General features: G+C 42.6%; 2 long non-coding RNA genes across 6 annotated transcripts in view; one reads left to right on the top strand and one right to left on the bottom strand.

Moving 5' to 3' along the window:
• The window catches only part of LOC123364694, an 88,185-nt gene that overhangs the window by 11,402 nt on the left and 52,016 nt on the right, over nt 1-24,767 (top strand). Inside the window, exons 3-4 of one of the 3 annotated variants that reach the window (XR_006577231.1) lie at nt 8,371-8,464; nt 12,165-12,246. The exons of the other annotated variants lie outside the window; for them this stretch is intronic. This is a non-coding gene — a long non-coding RNA (uncharacterized LOC123364694). Of the gene's footprint in view, nt 1-8,370; nt 8,465-12,164; nt 12,247-24,767 lie in introns of those variants that run through there. 3 annotated transcript variants of the gene reach the window in all.
• The window catches only part of LOC123364693, an 85,072-nt gene continuing 71,734 nt past the window's right edge, over nt 11,430-24,767 (bottom strand). For all 3 annotated transcript variants that reach the window (XR_006577229.1, XR_006577227.1, XR_006577228.1), the window contains one exon: nt 11,430-11,628. This is a non-coding gene — a long non-coding RNA (uncharacterized LOC123364693). The remainder of the gene's footprint in view (nt 11,629-24,767) is intronic.

Genomic DNA, 24,767 nt, shown 5'->3' on the forward strand with positions numbered 1-24,767 from the left:
CTCAAAAATCGGGACTGCCCCTATAAAATCGGGACATCTGGTCACCCTAGCACACCCCCAGGGAGTGGCAGGGACCCACACATGTAAAACGAAGTTCATTTCTAGTTCAGGCCCATCTTTTTAAAAAAGAACTTTAGGTGGGGTTAACATACAGCCGTATTTTCCCAGACATGTCAGACTTTTGGTTCTTAAATCGCTGTCCGGGAGGAATTTTTAAATTTTAAAACATCTTCCTGGGAAAATACGGATGTATGGTAACCCTATTGGTACAAAAAATACATACTGTGGAACATCCCTTAAATCAGAACTTTTTATAGGGAACCAGTTGTTAAGATTCTGGCAGCTCATCACTGAGTATGTCTGCATCTGAAAGTACAAAGGCAGAATCAGCAAGAATATACTGCATAGTTAATAGAAAATTAATGCAAAAAGCTTCTTCTATATGTACATAAGACTGATCAATCTTGCATAACATCATTTTCCATCTATTGCATTTCCACCCTTGGTTTACCTTTTTTTGGCATTCAAAACTGAAGGGGCATTTTAAACATCTGCAGACAATTTTTATAGCCATTAGTGATTCATAAATGTTGATTTCAAAGACATTTCCTACAAGTCCTCTTCCTCCATGGGACCACATGAGTGAGTCTCCCCACAAAAATCCTTGATTTGTTTCCAGGGTGTATCTCAAAATTTCTGTTGTCTCGGGGATGAAGTGGTTTTGTTCTAGCTCAGTCGCTGTAAGCTATTAACACAGCCAGTGCAAACAAATTCCCTAGCCACGAAAGATCCTTCAATCATTTTTGTTTATTGCTTCTTCTGAACCTGATGTTAAATACTTCTGGACTGCATCTATACTGCTAGTCAATCAATGCAGCATTAAATTTGCACATATGTAATGTTATTTAAGCATTATAAACCATTTGTTCAAGATATTTAGTTCTAAGAGAGGAAAAGTGAAGTGTGAAGAAGGAAACTGATAGAGCTCTCCCTAGTAATGTTGAGACAGAGAGACATTCCTTCTGCATGTGTGGCAGTAAACAAAACAAAACAAAGTCTACATTAAAGTGGAGTTTAGTTCATATATATATCTATATATATATATCTATATATATGATCAGTAATATAAGGGTAAAATGCATTTTGGCAGTGTCCTAATCATGCCCCAAAACTAACTCAATTACCTGGGTTTGTATAGCTTAAGTCTAAACTTAAAAGAAATCTTAATATGTTCAGATATAGAAAGGTACAGTTAAGGCACCCAAATAGCCTTGACATTGCCTTGCAGTGAGGCAATAACTATCCATTATCCACTTATGCATTTCAGTGCTAAATGTGTAATAGAGATTGTGAAGTGCACAGGAATTATGGACACTGACTTAAACGTGACAGTTATTAGACTGCATTTGCTGAAGATGCAGGAGGATGCAACTGATGTCAAGTGGAGACAGTGATAAGGGAAAACTGAGTTTAGGAATTGGGCCCCTAGCAATTGCCCAAGTGGTTTGCATAGCAAAGAGAATGGATGAATTCATAATCAACTTGGATTTCAGTATGGCTAATAACTGTGTAACCTGCTAGTAAAAGCATTTTGCAAATCCAGCCTGTGGAAATTCTCTTTAAAGATGTGGCCCATGTGAAACAAATGCTTTGTTGGCAACTGATTTGTGGTGAGCAAGTTGTCCTTCCCTCAGGAGATGCAAGCATCATTGCAACCACATGTACAGTAACTTCCCAATAAGGGAATGAAGTAATGGCTGAGACCTACTTTGAACAGAGAATCTGGATAGAATTTTAACTGCTACTGTTCTTATAGGCATGAAGTAGGAGCAGCTTCATGTTCACTTGCGGACTATCCCTGACAAACAGCAAATGGTAAAGCAGGGGACAGAGTGGCAAAATGTGAACCACTAATTCCAGTAACTGCTGATATAGGATAAACATTACAAGGTAAAGGGGTGATCAGGAGCTCCCAGAGTTTTACTGGAGTTGCTGAAGAATTAATTGAAGAGCAACAGAAAGGAATGAAAATCTTTCCAATGAGGAATTGGAAACAATTCTCCAAATGCAACGAGATAGGTTTTCTGCGCTGGTGCAGAACTGGATTCTTAGACTGGCATCGCCCAGTGTCAGACAGGCATCTCACAGCTTAACAATTTCAAGAAGAAACTTTACAGGGCATTGAAAAAATGTATTGGGAAGATATAACTGAGCTTTCAGCCAGTCTTTCAGTCTCACTCATAGTTCTGGTTAAGAAAAGAGATAGCAACACTAAATCTAGCTGGATTTTAGACAATTTATATATAGTTGATTCAAAGAATTTTTATCCTTCATTCTGAATAGATATTACACTGGATGCTGCAGCAGATTGAATTCATATTGATTTTTCCACACCAGGTCTCACAGTGACTCTTAGCACACAGAAGTGAATCCAAAAGATAGGGAGAAGATTGATATTACAACAGATCAATAGCTCCTGTCATTTCAGCTTCTGGCTTCAGTAATGCCCCTGCTACCTTTGAGAGGGTACTGCATGGCATGCCTGTTCTCCTGGTTAATAACTTGGTACATGCTTAAAACTTTCCAATGTGAACTGATGTATTTAAAGATGGTCTGTGATAACCTTAGCATGCCAGTTTGAAACTGAATCCAAAGAAACGTGAGCTGTTTTAGAAAGAGGTAACCTACCCCAGGTGCACAGTTAGCAAGGAGGGAATTTCCACTGACAAAAGGAAAATTGAAGTGGTACAGAACTGACTGACTTCCCAGATGCACACAAGCATGCAGAGTTTTGCAGGGCTTTCTTCCTAGTATAGAAGTTTCATTTCTAGGTTAGCCAATATAAGCAAAACAGTTGCATGGGTTGGGTGAAAGGAAAACCATTTCTTCGATCACTGAAAATCATTTGGAATTGGTAGAGTTAAAAATCCCTTCTGACCACTTCAGTCTCAGCCTTCCCATGTTTCAAAACCCCTTTTTTATTAGATCCAGCTGTTAGTATGTACAGAATGGGGTCGTACTGGAACAAGAATGTGAAGGACTTGAAAGAGTGGTCACTGAATGCAGGAAAAGTCTAAATTCTGTTGAGAAAAAATTATTGCACCACCAGGAAGGACCTTTTGGAAGTAATGAAATCTACAGACCATTCTCACCCTATCTATACAACACAGTTGTGCTCAGGATGAAGCATTCATTTTTACAATGGGTCTTTAAATTCAAGAATACCTGAGGAGCAGTTGTCCAGGTGGTTGAAGAAACTGTGGTATGTGATGTCATAGTCAGACGCAGACCTAGGGAAAAGCATAGAGATGCTGATAATTTGTCCAGCTGGTCTTGTTGGAAGGACCTAATCAGGAGAACAAGGAATTGACCGTTCAAATGGAGGAGTGTGCCCATAGAGAGAGCCCTCAGTTCAGCCCCTAAGGTGTACAGAAGAACAAATGTTCCCATTTCTACTGCTAAGACAGTGGAGGCAGGGTTGCTAGAGTGAACCCCAGATCAGTTAGACTGCTCCAGTGGAGAATCCTGATATTAAATAATATGAGATTGGAAACTCAGTTGGCAGTTCCAGTCACCCTGGAATATTGTCTTTCTCAATATACCATTGTAAAGGTTTTCCAATGGGAAAACCTGGAATTTAAAGATGCAATTAGTACAATAAATTGGAAAACCAAGTGAATGATGGATACAGGTAATCACCAGACTGTACCAGGTTCATTGAAATATAAAGCATTAAGCTTATGCCATAGCTTTAAAAGAACTGGATATTTGGGGTTACAACAACCTTAGCCAAGCTACAGGAGAATTTTGTATTGGGTAATATGTGTCCATGATAGAAAAAGGATACAGGAACTAGGATGTTTCTGTTGCAAAGAAGCTGCCTCCAGTAGACATTGATTATCGTCAGATTGTTCTCAGAGTTCCCTTTGTGTTGCAGCTAGATGAAAGAATTGTTGATATTCAGGCTTACCTGAACTAATCCATGCTTAATATTGAGTACAGTACGCTCCACATGGTCAAAGGCTGGTGGTTTGGGCTGAGGGATTCCTCTGTGAAAGTATGTGGACAAGTAGGATTCAGAAATGGACAGTATGTTGAGAGCGAGATCAAGGGAGCTGCTCACTGGCTACAGGACAATGGTATCGGGCTGAGATAACCACTAGTGGGAAGGTTGCTGTGCAGTTTTGCTGCTGTTTTTATCACCTCTGTTCAAGATGAAAAGGACCTGGGTACGTTTTACATTTACAAAGAAATATATCACACTAGAAAATGCCCTGACTCGCTATCACCAATATCTCTGCAAATGTAAAACTGATACACTGCAAAGCCCCCCAATTCTGCTACCTCTCAGCTGTGGGACAGCAATAAAGAGTAAGGCACAATACTGCATTGGCAAGGGAGTGGAGTAGTTGACATAGTAGGTCTCTTCCATTTCCACTTTCTATGATAAATGGTGACACGTTATCTGAAGCTGCTGGTCTTCAAGTCAGTGAGAATAGGCTAGTGTCACAGACTCTCAATTTTTGTGAGAGACTTTGTAATCATTACCTTTACACAGCTTACCTTTCAAGTCCTTGACAAGAGCTCAGGGGATAGTGTGATATTAAAACCTAGACATCTTTTCTCTTGTCTGGGTTTTCTGTCACAGTGCCAGTGTCTAGGTGTGCAAAGTTCTGGCAACATAGAAGACTTTGATATATTTTTCCCAGGCTTCAAACAAACAGTTAAACAATGGACTTGTGACTTCAGGGTAAGCAATGGAAGCCAAGAGTTTATGAGGTAGCTCATCATCTTTATATTTCTGGCATTAGTTTAAATAACTTGCAGGGTGGAGGGGGTGTATGAGAGAGAAATAGACTTGTTAGTGGTTTTTGAGACTGCAGGTTTGATGCCTCAGGGTATTTTCTGGTCCACACAGGTTTGCTGCTATCACTACAGGTAAAACAGAGGGCAACCCTTCATCAAAGATTGAAAATGGTTTTTTTAAGACACAGAAAGAAAATTCTAATTAAAAAAGGTCCTTGAAAGGTATTTAAGTTTCTTTGATAGTGCAATCAATATATTAAGTAGAAAGACTGCTCAGAAGGATAATGGTTTGGGTATTATTTTTTAGATTTACTAGGACATCAGATACTGTGTGACTCCCATATGAAGTTTTTATCAACTATAAGATTTTATGGTGTCCCCAGATTTGTTTTTTAATAGTGCGGTGGTTTGCATGGCTATATGTCTGCTGGTGTGTGATAAATAGCTACCTTCCTTCAGAGGTGCAAAGTTTCATTATCCCAGGCTTTGTGCTTTCAGACAGAGGCATCACCTCAAAAAGCATGAAGGTAATAACCCTGCTCTACTCAGCCCTGCTACAATCACATGTGAAATATTGTGCTGAGTTCTGGGCAAGTCATTGCCAGAAAAATATTGACAAACTGGAGAGAGTTCAGAGAAGAGCAACATAAATAATCACAGGGCTGGTGGGACTGATTTATGAGAAAAGATTACAAGATCTGAATATACACCATTTAGCTTGGCTAAGTGACAACTAACTAATACTCAAGTCTACACTTGTTCGTTGTTGTTATTTTTTACTAGTGGGAAGCACCAGAAACTACAGTGATGGAGCCATGTGAGGATCTAGATGAAAAAGGGTATAAACATCAAGAAGAAGAATTATAATATGGGATAATACAAGTGAATAGAACTAGGAGGAAAATTGTATGGAATTACAAATGGGAAAATGTTGGCAGAATACTGAAGGGAATTTCCTAACAGAGAGAACTAATAGGCTGTGGAATAGATCGCCAAGAAAAGTAATTGTAATCCAGTTGCTGGATACATTGAAAACAAGATTGAATGGGAGAATGGAGAGAACAGTCTTCTGTTCTGGTCTATTCAGATTAATTTACAACACTCCTCAGCATAGTAGCAGAGCCCTACCAGAAATGCAGTGATCAACAGGGCTAGCACCTGTAACATGTGGGGGTTCTTTCTTTTCCTCCCTTTACTTCAGGAGGAAAATTGTGTTGGAATTTTTAATTTATATTTTAATTAATAATAATAAATATACATTAAATATATGTACACTGCTTTATTGTAAAGTAGACTGAATGATCAAATAGCAGTTAGAGATGTGAAAGATCTGATTTAGTGTCTCTGCTCAGCAGACTGGAAATTTGCTTTGTAAACTAACTGGTGACACGCTTTGTGAATACACAGACATTTCAGGACCAGCCATCACTGACTTTCTTTCTGCTTTTGAGTGACATAACATAATAAAGGGAAAAAATAACAGACTAAGTCATTCAGGTACAGCTTTGTAAACTATTCATAGCAGAGTCAAAATCACTCAGGTGTCTTAATTGTTTTGTTTTGTTTTAATAGTACACAGAGCTTTTGTGAAAATGTATTGCCTCTCCATGGAATATTTTGCATCTGTGAAAATCCTCTTAAAGAAATCCAGTTTTTCTCTGTGTCCGCTCTCTGGATATCAGTAAAACTTCAATGGTGCTTAACTGGGATCATTGGGACTGATAACAAAGTTGAGGTCACATGTTATAATGTCTGGTTCTTCCCTGACTGGCTAAGTTACACCGTGGACTTGAAAGGGCATTTTGGCTCATTTTATTAGGAGCCAGAAACAGTCATTACTGTTATAATTTTTTTATTAATACAAAGTCTGGAAACTGGCTGCATTTTTTAAAATTCTCAGATTCCAAGCACACCATTTTATAAGAGGAACATGGCACCCAGAGAATTGTCTGTGACATTAAACGCCTACTGTCTCTGTTTGCGGATTTAGCCCTCCACACCCCTAAACTACTGACTTATTTAACCCCCTGATTTATACAGCTGGGGAAATGATGAATTTTGCTGCATTTGAGATGACTGTATAATACACTTCATTACATTCACCCATAATCTTTTTTGCTAAACTGACAAAAATGTTGACATTCATCATACTGGTGTTTTTATTTGTTGACCAGGGTATGTGTGTAGGACAGGCCGTTCACCTCACAACAGACATATGGCCGGGCTGTCAAACCACTAACAAAAAGGCCTCAATTCTGCAATTAAATCTATAGGGGCAGGCAACTGTGCCCTCACAAAGCCACATTGAAATTAACAATTCAATTGTAGCTTCGGGGCCTATGTATAAGGGCCGACTGGATTAGTTTTGAGGGTGTGTGGGGAACTTGGACAGAAAGAAAAGGAGACAGTACTGCAACTGCAGCACCTAGCAGAATGTATTTATACACACTTCCCAGAAAACTACTGCTGCATCTAATGTGTTCCACAAGGTCAGATAGGCAATAGAAAAGTGGTTAACCAGCTTCTCTCTCTTACCATAGGTAGCACCTCAGATAATGGGCCAATGTGATGTATGCTGGTGGATTTTCCCATGTGCACACAACTCAATAAAGAAAATGAATCACTTTTGCATACAATCTTGTGCTCACAAAATTGCATGCAGCAGTGGCTTTTCACATCTCAGTGCATTTTAAATGCAAAATAAGAAGTCTCCTGAGTTTTTCTGTGAAATCTATCTGAAGAAGAACAGTAAAAATGTTGGTGGAAAATATAGCATCTTCATGCAGGTGTGCCCTTAATTCAGTGAAATTCCCAAGTTTTTTTGTTGAGCATTCAACCACATAAATTCAGAAACAATCAAAAAGAGTACAGCTCCACATGCTATTGTAGTCTGAACCCCATCCCCATTATATCTGTCTAAAAAATATAGAAGCGTTCGTCTGTTAGATTATCCTGTGACATTTTTTCAGCTCACCCCCCTGCCCCTGCCTGCTTTTTCCTTCAAAGAGATTTCTAAGACCTTTAAAGCAACTGCCACACAGGCTTCTCTCACCATCTCCCATTATTACAGAAGGGGGAGCTTAATCAGCAACTAAAACCCCTTCTGCTGCTCTTTCCTTGAGATTAATGCATCAAAGGGTGCTCTGTTTCGGGGGTAAAGTTCACTTTCACAGATTCATTTCCCCATAAATCTCTGACTACTTCTAGTCTTCCATAAAGCACTAGGTTCCCTTGTGCTGGCTGGATTGTCATAAACACATTCAAAGACTGAAACAGCAGTATTGTACTTGAGAGGGGGAAAGACCCACTTGATTTCTGCTCCTTGAACAGCTTGTTACGCATCTGACATTATTGCTTTTTCTTTCAGCTGTTCTTATTTATTCAATATTTGTAGCGTGGTGTCACAGACCCCACAGAAGATGTTATCCCTGCTTTGACGGGCTTACTATCCAAATAGAAAAGACGAAGGGGGTGGGGGGAGTGGGATAAAATATACAAGCAGTGAGATTAGAGAGATGGCTTGCATATGTCATGTTATCTTCATATTTTTGTTTGTTGGAATAGAAGCACTGGAGGAGAAAGGGAAGGAAGAGACCACAGAAAGTGAGGCAGGAGCTAAGAAAAAAGAGTACAAGGAAGAATGATTGGAAAGAAGCAGGTAGGGCTGGATGAGTGATTCCGTCAGTTGTGAGAAGTTGGGGCTTTTTTCCCACAGCCCTGCTGTTGCTCTGCCAGTCTTGCTACCTACGTGTCCTTTTGGGATCAAGTATGAGATCTGTCAGTGTTAGAGCTTGAAACTTTTTACCATGGGCCTTCACTTGAATTCACTTCTGCAGTGCTCCCAACGTATTCTGTGCCTACTTTCTATGAACATTTGAGCAGTCAAGTCTTATTCATGCAAGTGCTCACAGAAAGCAAGTTTTAAGCCTTCCCACTCAAATATGTGGTCAGTTTTATGTGGGAAGGGACAATGATTGACTGTAGCAGGGGTACAGAGTTAACCAACTCTCTCTCCAGAGTCGTGGAGCAGAGATAATTAAAATGAGCCAGGCAAGAATCTGACTGTACCCTTTGCAATACAGACTACACAGGCCCACGCAATTGCTTTGTGTGAGCGTGATGAGAGAGAGAATACAATTTTAGCATTTTACCCAGCCAATGACTCTTAAAGTAGCCTAATGTTGCTAAGAACTATGCCCTTGGCAAGGCCAGGCTGGCTCAGAAAGGAAAAGATTATAAATTTTCTAAAATTCTCTAATCATGCCTATCTCGTACCGCCCTTTACACTTACTACTAAGAGACTCAAAGCCCCAGGACAATCTAAGGGCTAGTCTATACTTACGAGCCGGGTCGACGCGGTGAGTTCGACTTCTCGGAGTTCGAACTATCGCGTCTAATCTGGACGCGATAGTTCGAACTCCGGAAGCGCCGCGGTCGACTCCGGTACTCCACCACTGCAAAAGGCGGTGGCGGAGTCGACCTTGGAGCCGCGGACTTTGATTCCGCGGCGTCTGGACGGGTGAGTAGTTCGAACTAGGGTACTTCGAATTCAGCTACGCTATTCACGTAGCTGAATTTGCGTACCCTAGTTCGACCCCGCTTCTTAGTGTGGACCAGCCCTAAGGGAGGGGATCACTTGCTCTATTAGATGTTTCTCTCTCTTCCTCTTCTTTTGCCTACTTATGCAGCAATCCGTTCTTCTGACTGAGCATATTTAGGGATTTTGGGGCCCTCTTCCATTAGTGCAATGTCAAGAGTATAGAACTCTGCTGAATAGTAATATTATCCTGCTAGTCTTTGCATCATTATTACATATATTTACAGTTGCTTAACTTCCCAGATATTAAATCATTGAATTCTAAACTGATTCCCTTCTGCTTATCTGTATGAGTAGCAACTTTTCTAGTAGTCTCCTAACAGCAAATCACTCAGTCTCCTTCACCATAATTGGTTCTACAACATCTTACCTACCAGTTATCTTTTTATTTTCTCCAGATCATTCTAAGAATGCTTGAAAAACCTTTTACGTGCATTCTCAGAACATATGATGTCTGAAAAAAAGACGGCAGTACCGATGAATAAACCCAGCTGTAAGATGTGATTTAACTTTCATTACTGACTCAGTAGATACTATCACACCACCTCCCAATTCTTAAATTCAGTAAGAACAGCAAAGACTCGGATTTGTGACATTTATGTTAGAGTCTCAATCAGTGCCTCAGGAAGTGCTGAGTTACAAAGAGCATCAGCTTGGGAGAAGGACACAGACTGAACAAGCACAACAATAAAGGAGGATCTTCTTTGATCAGAAAACAGAGATTTCCACAGTGGAATGAAAACTGGCAGCTTATAGAAGAAGTTATAGTTTGAAATGGAACTTAAATGGAGTTAAGGCACTTTTCCAAGGAACTGAGACAAGTGCTTGGGGTGGATTGATTGATTACACCCTTTAGTTTAATATGTAACAGATTATTTTAATGAAACGTTTTGAAGTTCTCTCCTTTTTTTTGTCCTTGTTTTTTGCAATAGAGCAGAGCCCACCTCCTCCTTATTACTTACTGATTTTTCCCCTTGCTCCCTTTGTATTTATCTTGCCATTGCCAGTAGGGTCAGAGATCCAATTTATTCAGCACCTTCTTCTGGGGTCCAAGCACTGTGGCAGACTATTGAGCTTCATCACCCAGGAGATAAAATCACAAATAAGACTGTTCATCCCACTTAGGAGAGTGATACTTTGCTGCCTGCCACAGTGCAGTTTTAAACTTAGTTTCATCCTCCCAGCAATCAGCCTGTAAATATCACTTAGGGCATTAGATGTGCAACTCTTCATTTCATAGGACCATGAATGAGAGAAGTTAAATTTTGCATGAAAAGTGAACTTCTCACCTATCTTGGGATGGAGATAAGGATATTGATTCAGATTTGATTTAAAAGAGAAGACTGACCCAAGATATTTATCAAGGGGATCTCTATCTGCTTTGAGTGGAAAAACAGTAGCCAGTGCACTTTCCTCATTCCCTGTTTTATAAAGCTATAAGGATTTTTTTTAGCAGTGGGGGGTGGGAATGGGAGATTTGGGGCGGGGGCGTTCTTTGGTGCAGCCTGCGGTGACACAGCAACCCAGACATATGGTGTCATTATTCAGCCGACACAAATTTGACACTTGGTGAATTTATTATATTTTGCTTTGCTCCTGGTGCCTGAAAGGCTTTGCAACTGTCTCTTCATAGGGCCTGTCACAGATGTTGATGTATTTTCCTCCTCCTCAGCCAGGTTTTACTGTGGAAACTGATACAACTTCACGATAGAATTTCTAGATGAATTATTCACGCATTGCATGCTTTCTGCACACAGGGGCTTGGAAGAAATCCATCCTATTCAATAAATGGTCTTTTTAATCCCCTTTAACAGAGCATTTTCCCTGAGTTTAAACCATTTCTATTATCACCTTTGTGATCCTAATGTTTTGGATAACATATTTACAGTTAATAGCCTGGTTAAATTTTTCACTATATTTCACCTTAATGTGCAATTAAATCGGCCAGACACAGTGATGAAACTGATACGTCCAAGAGACAATAAACCACATGGGCCAAATTCTCATCATCTCAACTTCTGCTTGCTTTTTTTTTTTTATTTGAAATCCCGCAGACCATTCCATGTCCAGTGATTTATAGGGTAATTCCTGAAATATCTCAATATTTGTTGTTGTAGACAAGATGGGGTGCTCTTAATGCCAGTACCATCTGTGGAGATGAGTTTTTAATTGAAAAGAATTTTCAGTCTTGATGGGAGAGAGTCAGATGAACTCATCACTGCCCCCTGAGAAAAGATTAATGAAATGAAAACATGAAAACTTATCATACCCTTTAATACCTGGAGAAGTAATAAGGATTCATCAAGTGACAATATAGACTCCGGTGCCAGTGGGTGAATAATTTTAACATGGCATAGAATGTCTATTCAAGAATTAAGAACTACATTCACAGTTTTTAAGAACATTGACACATCAGTATATAGTATTAAAACTTTTGCTTCAATTCTCCCTCCCACTCACCTCCACCTCTCCCGCAAGTCTGGATTCCAACTCCCTGGTTCACACTTAATAGTTCCATTGAAGTCAATATGAAGTATTTTTATTTTCTTATAGTAGTTTTTAAACCACAGCTGTTGTAGATATTAATTCTCTAATCCAGTTTAGGTGATGTCATTTTAATAAACTCCAGTAAAGCGTTTTTAAATGGATATGTATGATCTAAAACTTTAGTGATAGAGGTACTATTATATACAGTATAAAACTGGCCAACTAGAAATGTAGTTAGCAAATTAAATCCTAATTGGTCTTTCTTCTTACTCAGATTGCTTGGTTTTGTGTGTACATCAATATAGCCTGCATTGCTTAATTCCTATCAACCAACAATATAACTAAGTTTCCAAATGGTAAGTGGGTTCCTTTCTTGGAACAGTTCCATTTCTTGATGAATTTCCATATGCTAAGATCCCATCTTTCCACCCCCACACTAGCATTAAAATCCAGAATTCACGGAGTACCTGGCATCTACCCAAGTATTGTAAGCCCTCTGGTCTAAAGCTAATATACAAGTATTATTATTAATATGCATTCCTCCAAAGTTGTTAACTTACAGAGTAACTTCAAATGAAATTCACATCTCATTTGAACTCAAACCCATATTTCATGTCTGCATTCAAAGACATTCTGCTTCTGAAATTTTGCACCAAAACAGTTGTATATTATTGAGAAAATATTACTGTACTTAAGAAAAATGCTTTGACTTTCACAGTTGGGTCACTGCCACACTGTTAATTGGCCACTGTGCATGGAAGAGGAATGTAAGCCAATTTTTTTTTAAATTTGTTTTTTCTCAATAAGGTCATGTCTATACTACAAACTTTTGCAGATGCCACAGTTAGTGGCATTAGTGGCGTAAAGCCACCACAGTTAGTATATCTCTTGTGTATCTGCATACTTGACTTCTTGTGTCAGGGCTGTGCATACTCACCAAGACTGCTTGTGCCGGTGCACAGTGCAGTGTACCATGTGCAACCTGCCACCATCCAGTGCATTGTCTTTGGGAAGTTTTGGGAATCCAGGGTGGGACAGAAATGAGTCGCACAGGGGTGATGGGAGAAAGGGGCTAATTTCCCAGCATGCAATTGTCTCCATCCTATAATGTCATCAATATCCCATAATTGTCATGCCTTTTTTATCCCACCAACCCACACAACCCTCCTCCCTGTCTGCCGTCTTTGACAGAAGCATGGAGCCTGCACAGTTCTGCACTATTGCCATAAGCATTGCAAGCACAGGATGCATGGTCTTCCAATATTTGCAGAGCTGCAAGAAGAATCGAATAAGTGGGCAACATGACAGTTTATTGGAGGACAGATTGCTGCATCATATAGTGAGAACCATTTCAAGGCTGTTGGAGAAATTCACAACACAGCTGCAGATGGTGGAGCACCACTTCAGGGCCAGAGAAATGAGCATGCACTGGTGGGATTGCATCATAATGCAGGTTTGGAATGATGAACAGTGGCTGCAGAAATTTCAGATACACAAGGCCACATTCATGGATCTGTGTGCTGAACTTGCCCCAGCCCTCCAGTGCAGGGACACCAGAATGAGAGCTGCACTGACATTGGCGAAATGAGTGGCGATTGCACTGTGGAAACTTGCAACACCCGACTGCTGCTGGTCAGTGGGAAATCATTTTGGAGTTCAAAAATCCACTGTGGGGGCCATTGTCATGCAAGAGCCATTGTCTTCTGCTATGCAGGACTGTAACTCTCTGCAATCTGCAGGACATAGTGGATGGATTCACAGCAATGGGTTCCCAAATTGTGGTGGAGTAATAGATGACAGGTATGTCCCTACTTTGGTACCAGACCATGTTGCCACCATGTACATCAACAGAAAGGGCTACTTTTCTATGGTTTTTCAAGCTTTGGTGGATCACTGCGGGTGCTACACCAACATCGGTGTTGGCTAGTCAGGGAAGGTGCCTCACATGTGTGTCTTTAAGAAGACAAGCTACAAAGAGGGACTTTCTTTCCCAACCAGTGGATTGTCATTGGTTGTTGAAATGCCAATAATAACCCTAGGGGCCCCAGCCTTCCCCTTGTTCTTGTGTCTCATAAAGCCAGCCACCTTGACAGCACCAATGGAAGATTCAACTTCCGTCTCAGCAGGTGCAGAATGACAGTTGAATGTGCTTTTGGTAGATTGAAAGGACCCTGATGTTGTTTACTCACAAGATTGGATCTCAGTGGAAAAAACATCCCAATGGTTATAACTGCCTGCTGTGTCCTACATAATATTTGTGAAGCAAAGGAGGAACAGTTGCTGCCAGAGTGGAGGGCAGAGGTGGAGTGGCTGTCTGCTGAGTTTGAACAGCCAGACACAAAGGCTATTAGAAGAGCTCAATGTGGAGCTATATGGCTCAGGGAGGCTTTGAAAGAGCACTTTAACAGTGAACCACAGAAATGCATTATGGTGTACTGTGCTCTACCTGGCCCTGCTGTTAGGAATTGTGTGGTGTTTGATGTACAACTATCAATATAACACTGTCAGTATACCTATTAATTCTGTGGTGCTTGCTACACATTTGTGACATTGTGTTTGTCACTGATCCTGTAGGTTGTATACAATAAGAATCTGTAGGCAGTCTTCAGCATATGTTGTGAACTGATAAAGATGAATTATTTTCCAAATAATAGAATTTTGAGTAACAAAACCAGTGCAAAGTAATTCTGAGCAATTTAAAGCAAATAAATAAAAAACTTAATAAATTAATGGAACAGAACTTAAAAGGAAAGAACTTTCATGTCCATTTTAGCTACACGCAGCAACTGTGGTTTTCACAGGTCAGTGAGTGTGAACCTATGGCTGTCCTTAATGTCCCCTGGTATGGAGTTGTAGGGATAGGGTTGTGGTCTCTGATATCATGTGGAATGTTGAGGAGGGATGTTGGGAGGTGCTGTAATGGATATCTCCATGGACTGCAAAGGGAGGTGAGCCCAGGATTGTTCAACCCATAAGTCCACAAGAGTCTTCAGCATCTGTGTTTGCTGCCAGAGAAGCCCCGTTATGTCCTGGTGCATCTCCCTTTCCTGTTCCTGCTAGGACTCTTGGGCCTTTCTCTTGTCCGATCTTTCTTTCTCCAGGCTGTATGCAATATTCACCCTCTTGGCCCCTGGATCTGGGCAGTGGAGTTCACAATTGTCAACAGAGTGGTTAGTGTCAGGAATTGTGGGACAGCTGCTGAAGGACTGTTAGGCTCAACATAAGTAACTCAGTGTCTACGCTCATGTTGTGTAAACCTCAGCACATTGACCACAGCTCAATAACGCTGCAGGAGGTGATGTTACTCTGCCACTATAACAGGTGCTAACATTGGTGGAGACAAATATAAGTGTAGACACATCCACAACTTGGTTGACACAAGGCAGCTTATGCCAACCTAACTTTGTAGCGTAGATATAAAGCTAATTCCAGGAGCAAGACTTTGTTTGCAGAAACATAAAAAGGAAAAGCCTAGTGAATATTGCAGCATGCTGACAATACAGAAGTGTGAGATTTGGGAACAACCTTTGAAATCTCGCTCCCGAGGCAGGTGGGGTGAGAATGTTGTTGGGTTAAGAATGGCAGTGGTTATGTTTTCACTCTCCAAAGAGTGGGAAAGCATGTGTCATTCCTCCTAGATCAATGGTTCTCAACCAGGGGTACACAGAGATCTTCCAGGAGGTACATCAACTCATCTAGATATTTGCCTAGTGTTACAACAGGCTACATAAAAAGCACTAGCAAAGTCAGTACAAACTAAAATTTAATACAGACAAAATGAGAAAGTCAGCAATTTTTCAATAACAGTGTGCTGTGACACATCTGTATTTTTGTGTCTGATTTTGTAAGCAAGTAGTTTTTAAGTGAGGTGAAACTTAGTATGGAGGACAAATCAGACTCCTGAAAGGGGTGCAGTAGTCTGGAAAGGTTGACCACTGTTCTAGGGCACATGTTAGGTGTAACACATAAGACACACACAGAGACTCTGCTCAGGATTCTAACTCACCATTGCACTTTACCTAATCACATGAGGAATACACAGATCGCTACAAAAATAACATTTCTCTGTCTGTTTCCTCACTATGCCAGAGCATTCTTTGGGCTGGGATCAGAGTCTTTTAGCGGTGTCCAGGTTTTTTTTCCTACAGCACCCATTGTGTAATCAGAGTTAACTATTCTCCATTGTCCCTAGTCTGGTGGGTACATGCTACAAGCCCTGTCAGCCCACGGTGTAGTCCACATTTACATTGAGACATTCCATAAAGCGGCAATTTTCATAGTTACAACTTAATAATATATACCCGAATTCACAGGTTGTACATAGATGTCTCCAGATCATCATACTAATATGATAATTAATTACAGTCCAGATTGTAGTTTCCCATACTCTGGTTCAGGCCCAATGCTTCCTTCCTCACCTGTATCCACTGATGTGAAAAGTCTCCCATTGACTTCAGTGAGTGTTGGAGGAAGGTCTTTGAGAGCTTAAGTCAGATGCAACTGAGAAAACTGCTTCAAGCAGAAATTTGCAACAGTGCTTCCTGTTGTCCAGTGTGGATATTCCAATGTGTGGTATAAGGTACATCTTTTCTGCCACAGTTGGCACAATTAAAGGCCAATGATTATTATGCTGTGGTCTTTGAGTTTACTGCAGTATTTTCTAGTCTACAAATGGGAAACATTACAAATATTGAGGCAAATGTAACTATGAAGATCTAAGGAGAAGGAAAACAATACTCATTGGATTGATTTAGGTACCTGGTCATTAAAACTGGAGGGATTCATTCCAGCATCTCCTACATTCATTTAATTTTAGTTGTTAAAAAGTGGGGGGAAGGAGAGAGGAACTTGAAGACAGTGCCAAGCAGTTAGTGAACTTTAATAAGTTGTTGTTTTTTCACTTAACAAGCCAACCTTAAAAATTATAGGTAGCTTAGAAACGGATAATGTGATACAATGGGAAGTCATTCAAATTCACTGTAGCTGATGGATACTCTGCTATTTGGCAGGTATGATTTTGGCAACTTTCATATGAGCACTTAATCTGCTTTTCCCCCACAGTTTCTTTACATTTAGAAGTTCTCATTGTAGATAAACAAAATTAAGAAAATTACCTAGGAGGATTACTAAATTTTTAAATTTTTTATTAGTCTTTGAGGTGTCACTTGATTTTATGTATAATTCATATGTGCAAGAGCAGATGGACTAACTAATATCAGGTGATTAATACTGGCTGGCTTGCTATTCAAAATAGTGGACAATATAAATTGTGTTTTTTCGGATCTGATAATATTATGTTAAAGAATTTGGAAACTAGACCAATCATTTTTAGGAGAAGAGGAAGAAAGGATAAAATTTTGATGCAAGAAGGATACTTATCGACAGCTTCATATAAGCAAGACAGTATCGAATCATTTTTATGAAAATAAACTAACCTAACTTTGTCAGCATTCAATGTACACTTTATGTCCCAATCACCCAAAGACAGATGTGTGCTTTAATAAGATTTAACCATATAAGGAAACAATTTGAACCTAAAATCTAGTCAGGAACTTACCTCACTCTTTTGTTATTCCAGTAGCTTTGTTTAGATTTAGGACTCAAGAATAAAATGGAAAGTGTGTAAATTGTAAAGCCCTTTAAGTCTTTTACCATCTTTATTTTGGAATGGATGCTTCTGTCCTCTTCAGTCAATTACTTCTACAGCATTCTCCATTCTCCCAGTATTCTAGCCTTTGTTCTTTCTGACAACCAGGGGCAAGCTGAACTGATTGAAAAAACTTTGAATACATCAAGGGTGTCTGGAGAGTCAGAGATAACTGAGATTTTTCTATCTGTGGCTGTCTGATCAAGTTGCTTGGACTACCCACTTTAAAATGCTTTAAAATAGGCAAGCGTTCCAGAAAATGCTGAGCACCCACTCTCTGAAAATCAAGTCCTTTTAAGGTGTCTCAAGCTGGACACCCAAAATATGTTCTTTGCTAAATACCCTTTATTTACTTATTTGAGAGCTCAGCCCTGAACAAACAGATGCAGAGTGACTATCTCTATTTCTTACAAATCTGTTACAGATGCATAGAATACATTATGTTGGTGCAAGTTTGAGGTGGTGTTGTCAGAAGCATGTAGAGGGCATTGAAAGGCCTTGAAGAAGCCTTTAATTAGTTTTCTTTGGGGATTCACCAGCGTCTAAGATGACAGGGTGTGTTTAAAAATAAAAGCTGTTCACCATTAGGCTTTCTTAAAATATGAGCACAGCATAGTGGTCTTCTTGGCTTAATTCAGTGTTGACTTTGAGCATACATATACAATGGTAACACACACTGAGTTTTCCTTTTGAATGAAAAAAAATCAGCAAGCACAGTGTAAGCACATTTATTCTTGGTTACATTCTGTGAAGTATTTCATGGTGACCTGGGATTATTTTAAGAGAAGCAGGCACTTCTGTAGCAATCACTGACATTAATCAGTCTCACAGCCTGAGAAATAATATAGTAATGACCATGACACAAAGAAATGAGAAGGGAAGAACACTCTTTAGCTTTTGTTTTATGTACAAAATACACCACTCAGCTATATTTCAGAAAAGCTATTGGTGCAATATATTTCTCTGTAAAAAAAACACCTTAGTTCTGTTGCCCTCTGCATTCTGTCTGTGGCGAGGACAGGAGATTCCTTCCTATCTCAGGCCTGGTCTACACTAGGACTTTAATTCGAATTTAGCAGCGTTAATTCGAATTAACCACGCACCCGTCCACACCAGGAAGCCATTTAATTCGACCTAGAGGGCTCTTTAGTTCGAATTCGGTACTCCACCCCAATGAGGGGAGTAGCGCTAAATTCGACATGGCTATGTCGAATTAGGCTAGGTGTGGATGCAAATTGAACTTAGTAGCTCCGGGAGCTATCCCACAGTGCACCACTGTGTTGACGCTCTGGACAGCAGTCCAAGCTCAGATGTTCTGATCAGCCATACAGGAAAAGCCCCGGGAAAATTTGAATTCCTTTTCCTGTCTGTCCAGTTGGAATCTCAGTTCCTGGTTGGACATCATGGCGAGCTCAGCAGCACTGGCAGCGATGCAGAGCTCTCCAGCAGAGGAGTCCATGCAATCTCAGAGTAGAAAGAGGGCCCCAGCATGGACTGACCGGGAAGTCTTGGATCTGATCGCTGTGTGGGGCGATGAGTCTGTGCTTTCGGAGCTGCGCTCCAAAAAACGGAATGCAAAGACCTACGAGAAGGTCTCCAAAGCCATGGCACTCAGAGGATACAGCCGGGATGCAACGCAGTGCCGCGTGAAAATCAAGGACCTGAGACAAGGCTACCAAAAAATCAAAGCGGCAAACGGACGCTCCGGAGCCCAGCCCCAGACATGCCGCTTCTACGAGGCACTGCATGCCATTCTCGGTGGGTCTGCCACCACTGCCCCACCAGTGACCGTGGACTCTGAGGATGGGATAGTGTCGAGGGGCAGTTTCTCGGCGATGTTCGCCGATGGGGAAGATGAGGAAGGGTTTGTGGAGGACTAGGCAGGCGACAGTGGTTACAATACTGCTTTCCCCGACAGCCAGGATCTCTTCATCACCCTCACAGAGATCCCCTACCAACCCTCCCCGGCCGTTAACCCGGACTCCGAATCAGGGGAAGGATCAGTCGGTAAGTGCTATAAACATGTAAACATTTATTTTTTAACAAAACAGGAATAAAAACTATATAAAAAGAAGGTCAATGCATATAGGGATCGAACAGAAATCCTCTTGGGACAGTTCCACGAAGCTCTCGGAGAGGTACTCGAAAAGCCTCCGCAGGAGGTTCCTGGGGAGAGGTGCCTTATTGGGTGCTCCGTGGAAGCACACTCTTCCGTGCCAGGCCATCCTGAGGTATAGTGGGAGCATTGCCTCGACCAGCATGGCAGCATAGGGCCCTGGTCTGTGCAGGGATTCACGCAGCATGCGCTCTCTGTTTCTCCTGGAGACCCGCCTCAGGGTGATCTCGCTCGGCGACTGCTGCATCTAATTAGGGGAATTACTTTAATGTTACTATTGTGAATGCTTGACTTTTCCTTTGCATAACAATGACCGTCGTTTAACAGCCACGTGTTGGAGGCTGCAGAGGAAAACCATACAGGGATCTTTCCCGGGGACAGCCACGAGGGGCTGGAACAGGGTCAGACTTTATGCTTTCCAGATTGCCTGCAGCAGGAGGGCACTGCTATCCATTAACTGTTAAGCAGCCTAAAGTTTACGGCTTACCAGGCCTGGCTGCTACACGGATTCTGCTGTCCTGCCCCGCTTGTTCGATCTCCAGTGCAAGACCCCAGGCAATGAAAGCGAATGCCGAAAATTCGAACTTGTCCTGAGAGCACTTGTCCTGAGAGATTAGGTGCCCTGTATGGTCCTGTTCACAGAAACTGAGTAGACTGTGTTCAGTGTTCGCAAACATGTATCTTTGCAAGGAAATCACTTCCTTTTTCACATCACACAGCTGCGGCTCTTTCCCGAACTGCCCCGGCATCCCCCTCACAGAGGCTGGCGCAGATTAGGCGGCGAAAGAAAAAGACTCAGGACAAGATGTTCGCTGAACTGATGGCCTGCTCCAGAGCCGAGGCGGCCCAGCAGAGCCAGTGGAGGGAGACCCTCTCTCAGCAGCAGCGCTCACACAGCGAACGGGAGGACAGGTGGCGGCAGGAAGACCAGCAGGCAACTCAAACGCTGCTTGGACTAATGAGGGAGCAAACGGACACGCTCCGGCGCCTTGTGGATGTTCTGCAGGACCGCAGGCAGGAGCAGAGAGCCCCCCTGAACTGTATCTGCAACTGCCCTCCCCCGCCACAAAGTCCTGTCCCCCCTCACCCAAAATCACAAGAAGGAGGGGCGCTAGGGGCCGTGAAAACTGTCACTCCACCCCAGCAGAGCGCTCATGTACCAAACAGTTCTCATTCCCTAAAGTATGAGAATTGCTTGCCTTCCTGGCTCACCCGATCCCAAATCCCAGTTTCATCCCCCAACTGTGTAGTTGAGTATTAAAAATAGTTTGCTGTTCATTACTGTTTCCGTCATGTTTCTTTGCAGAAGACTTTGTGTGAAGGGGGGGGAGGGGTTTGTTAATTGCATAGGACAGCCACCATTAACAGGGTACAGACATGGGGGCAGGATCAACAGCAGGTCACACACAGAGTGCAGTCACTAGGCACCCGGGTCACTCTGCGAGGTGTCTGCTGCCACAGGTCAGTCTGGGAGGTGTATGTTGCCCCAGGGTCCGAGCGCCTGGCATCCACAAATGGCAAGGCAGGCTGCCCTTACCATGCCCTTCCACCCTAGCCATGAACCTCTCCGATGCCCTGAGCCCCAGCCAGAGCCATCATCCACGGACACATACTCACCCTTCCCACTCACCCCTCACCCCTTCCTGCAAACCCATCCCTTCCTGCACACCCTCCGGTAACCGTCCTCCCCCCCAGAGACCGCTGTAGGAGCAGGAGCCTGTCAGTCCTCGAGTGTAGAAGCGGTCTGTACATCACTGCACACCGTACCCACCACAGTCTGCGTCCCTGTTGGAACCCTTGAACGAGAATTCGTTAGTAAAGAAAACTTTGTTAATTAAAAATGTTCCAACATTTTTAAACGTCTGTTGGAAGGGGGGAAACCTGGTGAACGGGGAATGTAACCGCTGAAAAAAGTCAATAGTAACTGAAACAGGGGCAGGTTCAGCTTCTCTGTAAAGAGACTGGACAGTCATAGGTTACCCTGCTCTCTGAGGAACCTAGCTTTCAAAGCCTCCCGGATGCACAGCGCTTCCCGCTGGGCTCTTCTAATCGCACGGGTGTCTGGCTGAGCGTAATCAGCAGCCAGGCGATTTGCCTCAACCTCCCATCCCACCATAAAGGTCTCCCCCTTGCTCTCACAGAGATTGTGGAGCACACAGCAAGCTGCAATAACAATGGGGATATTGGTTTCGCTGAGATCCGAGCGAGTCAGTAAGCTCCTCCATCTCCCCTTGAGACGTCCGAAAGCACACTCCACCACCATTCTGCACTTGCTCAGCAGGTAGTTGAAGAGCTCCTTGTCACTGTCCAGGGCGCCTGTATAGGGCTTCATGAGCCAGGGCATTAGCGGGTAGGCTGGGTCCCCGAGGATCACTGTAGGCATCTCCACATCCCCAACACTTACTTTGTGGTCCGGGAAGAAACTACCTTCCTGCAGGCGTCTAAACAGATCAGAGTTCCTGAACACATGCGCGTCATGAACCTTGCCCGGCCACCCGACATAGATGTTGGTAAAACGTCCCCTATGGTCCACCAGTGCTTGCAGCACCATTGAAAAGTAGCCCTTTCGGTTAATATACTGGCTGGCCTGGTGGGCCGGTCCCAGGATAGGGATGTGAGTGCCATCTATAGTGCCATCTATAGCCCCACCGCAGTTTGGGAATCCCATCGCGGCGAAGCCATCTATGACGACCTGGACGTTTCCCAGGGTCACTACCTTTGAGAGCAGTAGGTCAACGATTGCGTGGGCTACTTGCATCACAGCAACCCCCACGGTAGATTTGCCCACGCCAAAGTGGTTCGCTACTGACCGGTAGCTGTCTGGCGTTGCAAGTTTCCAGAGGGCTATGGCCACTCGCTTCTGCACACTCAGGGCTGCTCGCATCCGGGTGTCCTGGCGCTTCAGGGCAGGGGCCAGCAAGTCACACAGTTCAAGGAAAGTGCCCTTACGCATCCTGAAGTTTCGCAGCCACTGTGATTCATCCCAGACCTGCAGCACTATGCGATCCCACCAGTCCGTGCTTGTTTCCCGGGCCCAGAATCGCCGTCCCATCGCATGAACGTGACCCATTGCCACCATGATCTCCGCGGCGTGGGATCCCGTGCTTTGTGAGAGGTCTGTGCCACTCTCACACTTCATGTCCTCACCGCGCTGCCGGAGCCTCCTTGCCCGATTTCTCAGCAGCTGACTGTGGAAGAGGCGTTCGATAAGGTGCGAGGAGTTGACAACGGCCATAAGTGCAGCGATGATCGCAGCGGGCTCCATGCTCGCAGTGCTGTGGCGTCCGCGCTGTCACTGACCAGAAAAGTGCGCGAACAGAGTTCCCGACGGCGCTTTCAGGGAGAGAGGGCGGGAGTGACGGTTGAATGACGACAGTTACCCAAAACCACCCTCGACACATTTTTCCCCCAGCAGGCATTGGGGGCTCTACCCAGCATTCCAATGGGAAGCGGGGACTGCGGGAACTGTGGGATAGCTGCCCAGAATGCACCGCTTCCAGTGTCGATGCTTGCCCCGTTAGTGTGGACTCACAAAGTCGAATTAGTGTCCTTAGTGTGGATACACAAATTCGAATTCATCAGGTCCAATCCACAAATTCGACCTAAGTTAAATCGAACTACTCTTGTAGTGTAGACATACCCTTAGTCATATTCTTTAATTTTCCTGGGGGGGGAAAGCTATTGCAAATAATGCTGCTAAACCTCAGAAACTTCATCTTTTAGGGGAAGTTACAAGGGAAGATATTTTGTGCAAAGGGACCTATTGAGATGAATATCCCTATTGTTACTAGAAATGATCACAAAATCTAAAGCCTGTATCTGAACAACCTCAGAGTTGGAAAAGTTTTGATCTGGATCCAGATTTTTCTTACATGCTGTTAACCAGTTCAGCCAGCTTTTGTATAACCAGGGGAGGGGGATTTCTTCTGGTGAAAATTGACATAGACTCATAGACTTTAAGGTCAGAAGGGACCATCGTAATCATCTAGTCTGACCTAGTGCGCATTACAGGGCTCAGAACCTCACCCATTCCTGAAATAGTCCCCTAACTTCTGTCTGAGACATAAATGGACTCCATGTAAGCCAGGTTTTAGTAAATTTCCAAGATGTGAAACACAAAGATCACTTATGTTTTCCAGTTATATGGATGTCTCTTGGCTATTTCAGCACCCACAACAGCTAGAGACTTAGGCCTTGTCTGCATGAGAAAGTTGCACCGGTGTGGTTTTAAACAGATCTAGTTAAATTAGTGCAAAGGGCTGTGTGAACACTTTCATTTGGCTTCATGAAATAAGTCTGGTTTAAATCAAATTAATGTTAAAACCAGTGCAACTTTCTCAGGTAAACAAGCCCTTCATTTTTTAATGAAAGCTTGGGCCAGGTCTACACCTACAAGTCTTCCTGAGATTGGTTAGGGTTCTGGCTTGGTTTTTCTGTTTTTGTTTTGTTTTTTTACTAACATAGCTATGCTGGTACCAGCTCTTGAGTAGACACTGCTATGCTGCAATAAGCATTCTCACACCAATATAATTAGACCCACACTAGAAGGTTTTGCCAGCAGTAGAGCTTTACCAGTATAATTATACTGGCAAAACCAGGCATGTCTATACTTGGACGTGGAGTCTGGAGAAATAGAAGGCAACATGTCCCATGTACCGGCTTAGACTGAGTCCTGCCCCAAACATGCCAATGCATAGGGGAGGTTTGGAAGTGACTTAAGTGTGTGGTTGGTGAATCTGTCACTTCTTCTATATTAGTGAACATAATGAGCCACAAAAGGAGTATGAACTTGGAAATGGTTGCTGTTCCAGCCTGGGTGCTGGAGTGCTGAACATTGAGGATTTGGGTTGCAGCCCCACGCAGCACCTGCTTAATGCTCCCCAGGAGGAGGTTTTGTATGGAAGAAATTAATTTCCCCTTTAAAAAAATTTCATTTGAAAATAGTATATGAATTAGCTGCACCCACATTGGCACTGACTTGGTTTGCTTAGCTCTGGTCCCAGTAAAACATATTGTTCGTGCTGATCCAACTGGAGGCTGCTGATTGATTGAAGGCTGTTGCTTTGTTTTAGAAGTATGTACATAGGCTTATCTGTTTGAATGAAAGCACTTCT

The sequence above is a fragment of the Mauremys mutica genome, chromosome 2, assembly GCF_020497125.1.
Source record: "Mauremys mutica isolate MM-2020 ecotype Southern chromosome 2, ASM2049712v1, whole genome shotgun sequence".
Lineage (NCBI taxonomy): Eukaryota > Metazoa > Chordata > Testudines > Geoemydidae > Mauremys > Mauremys mutica.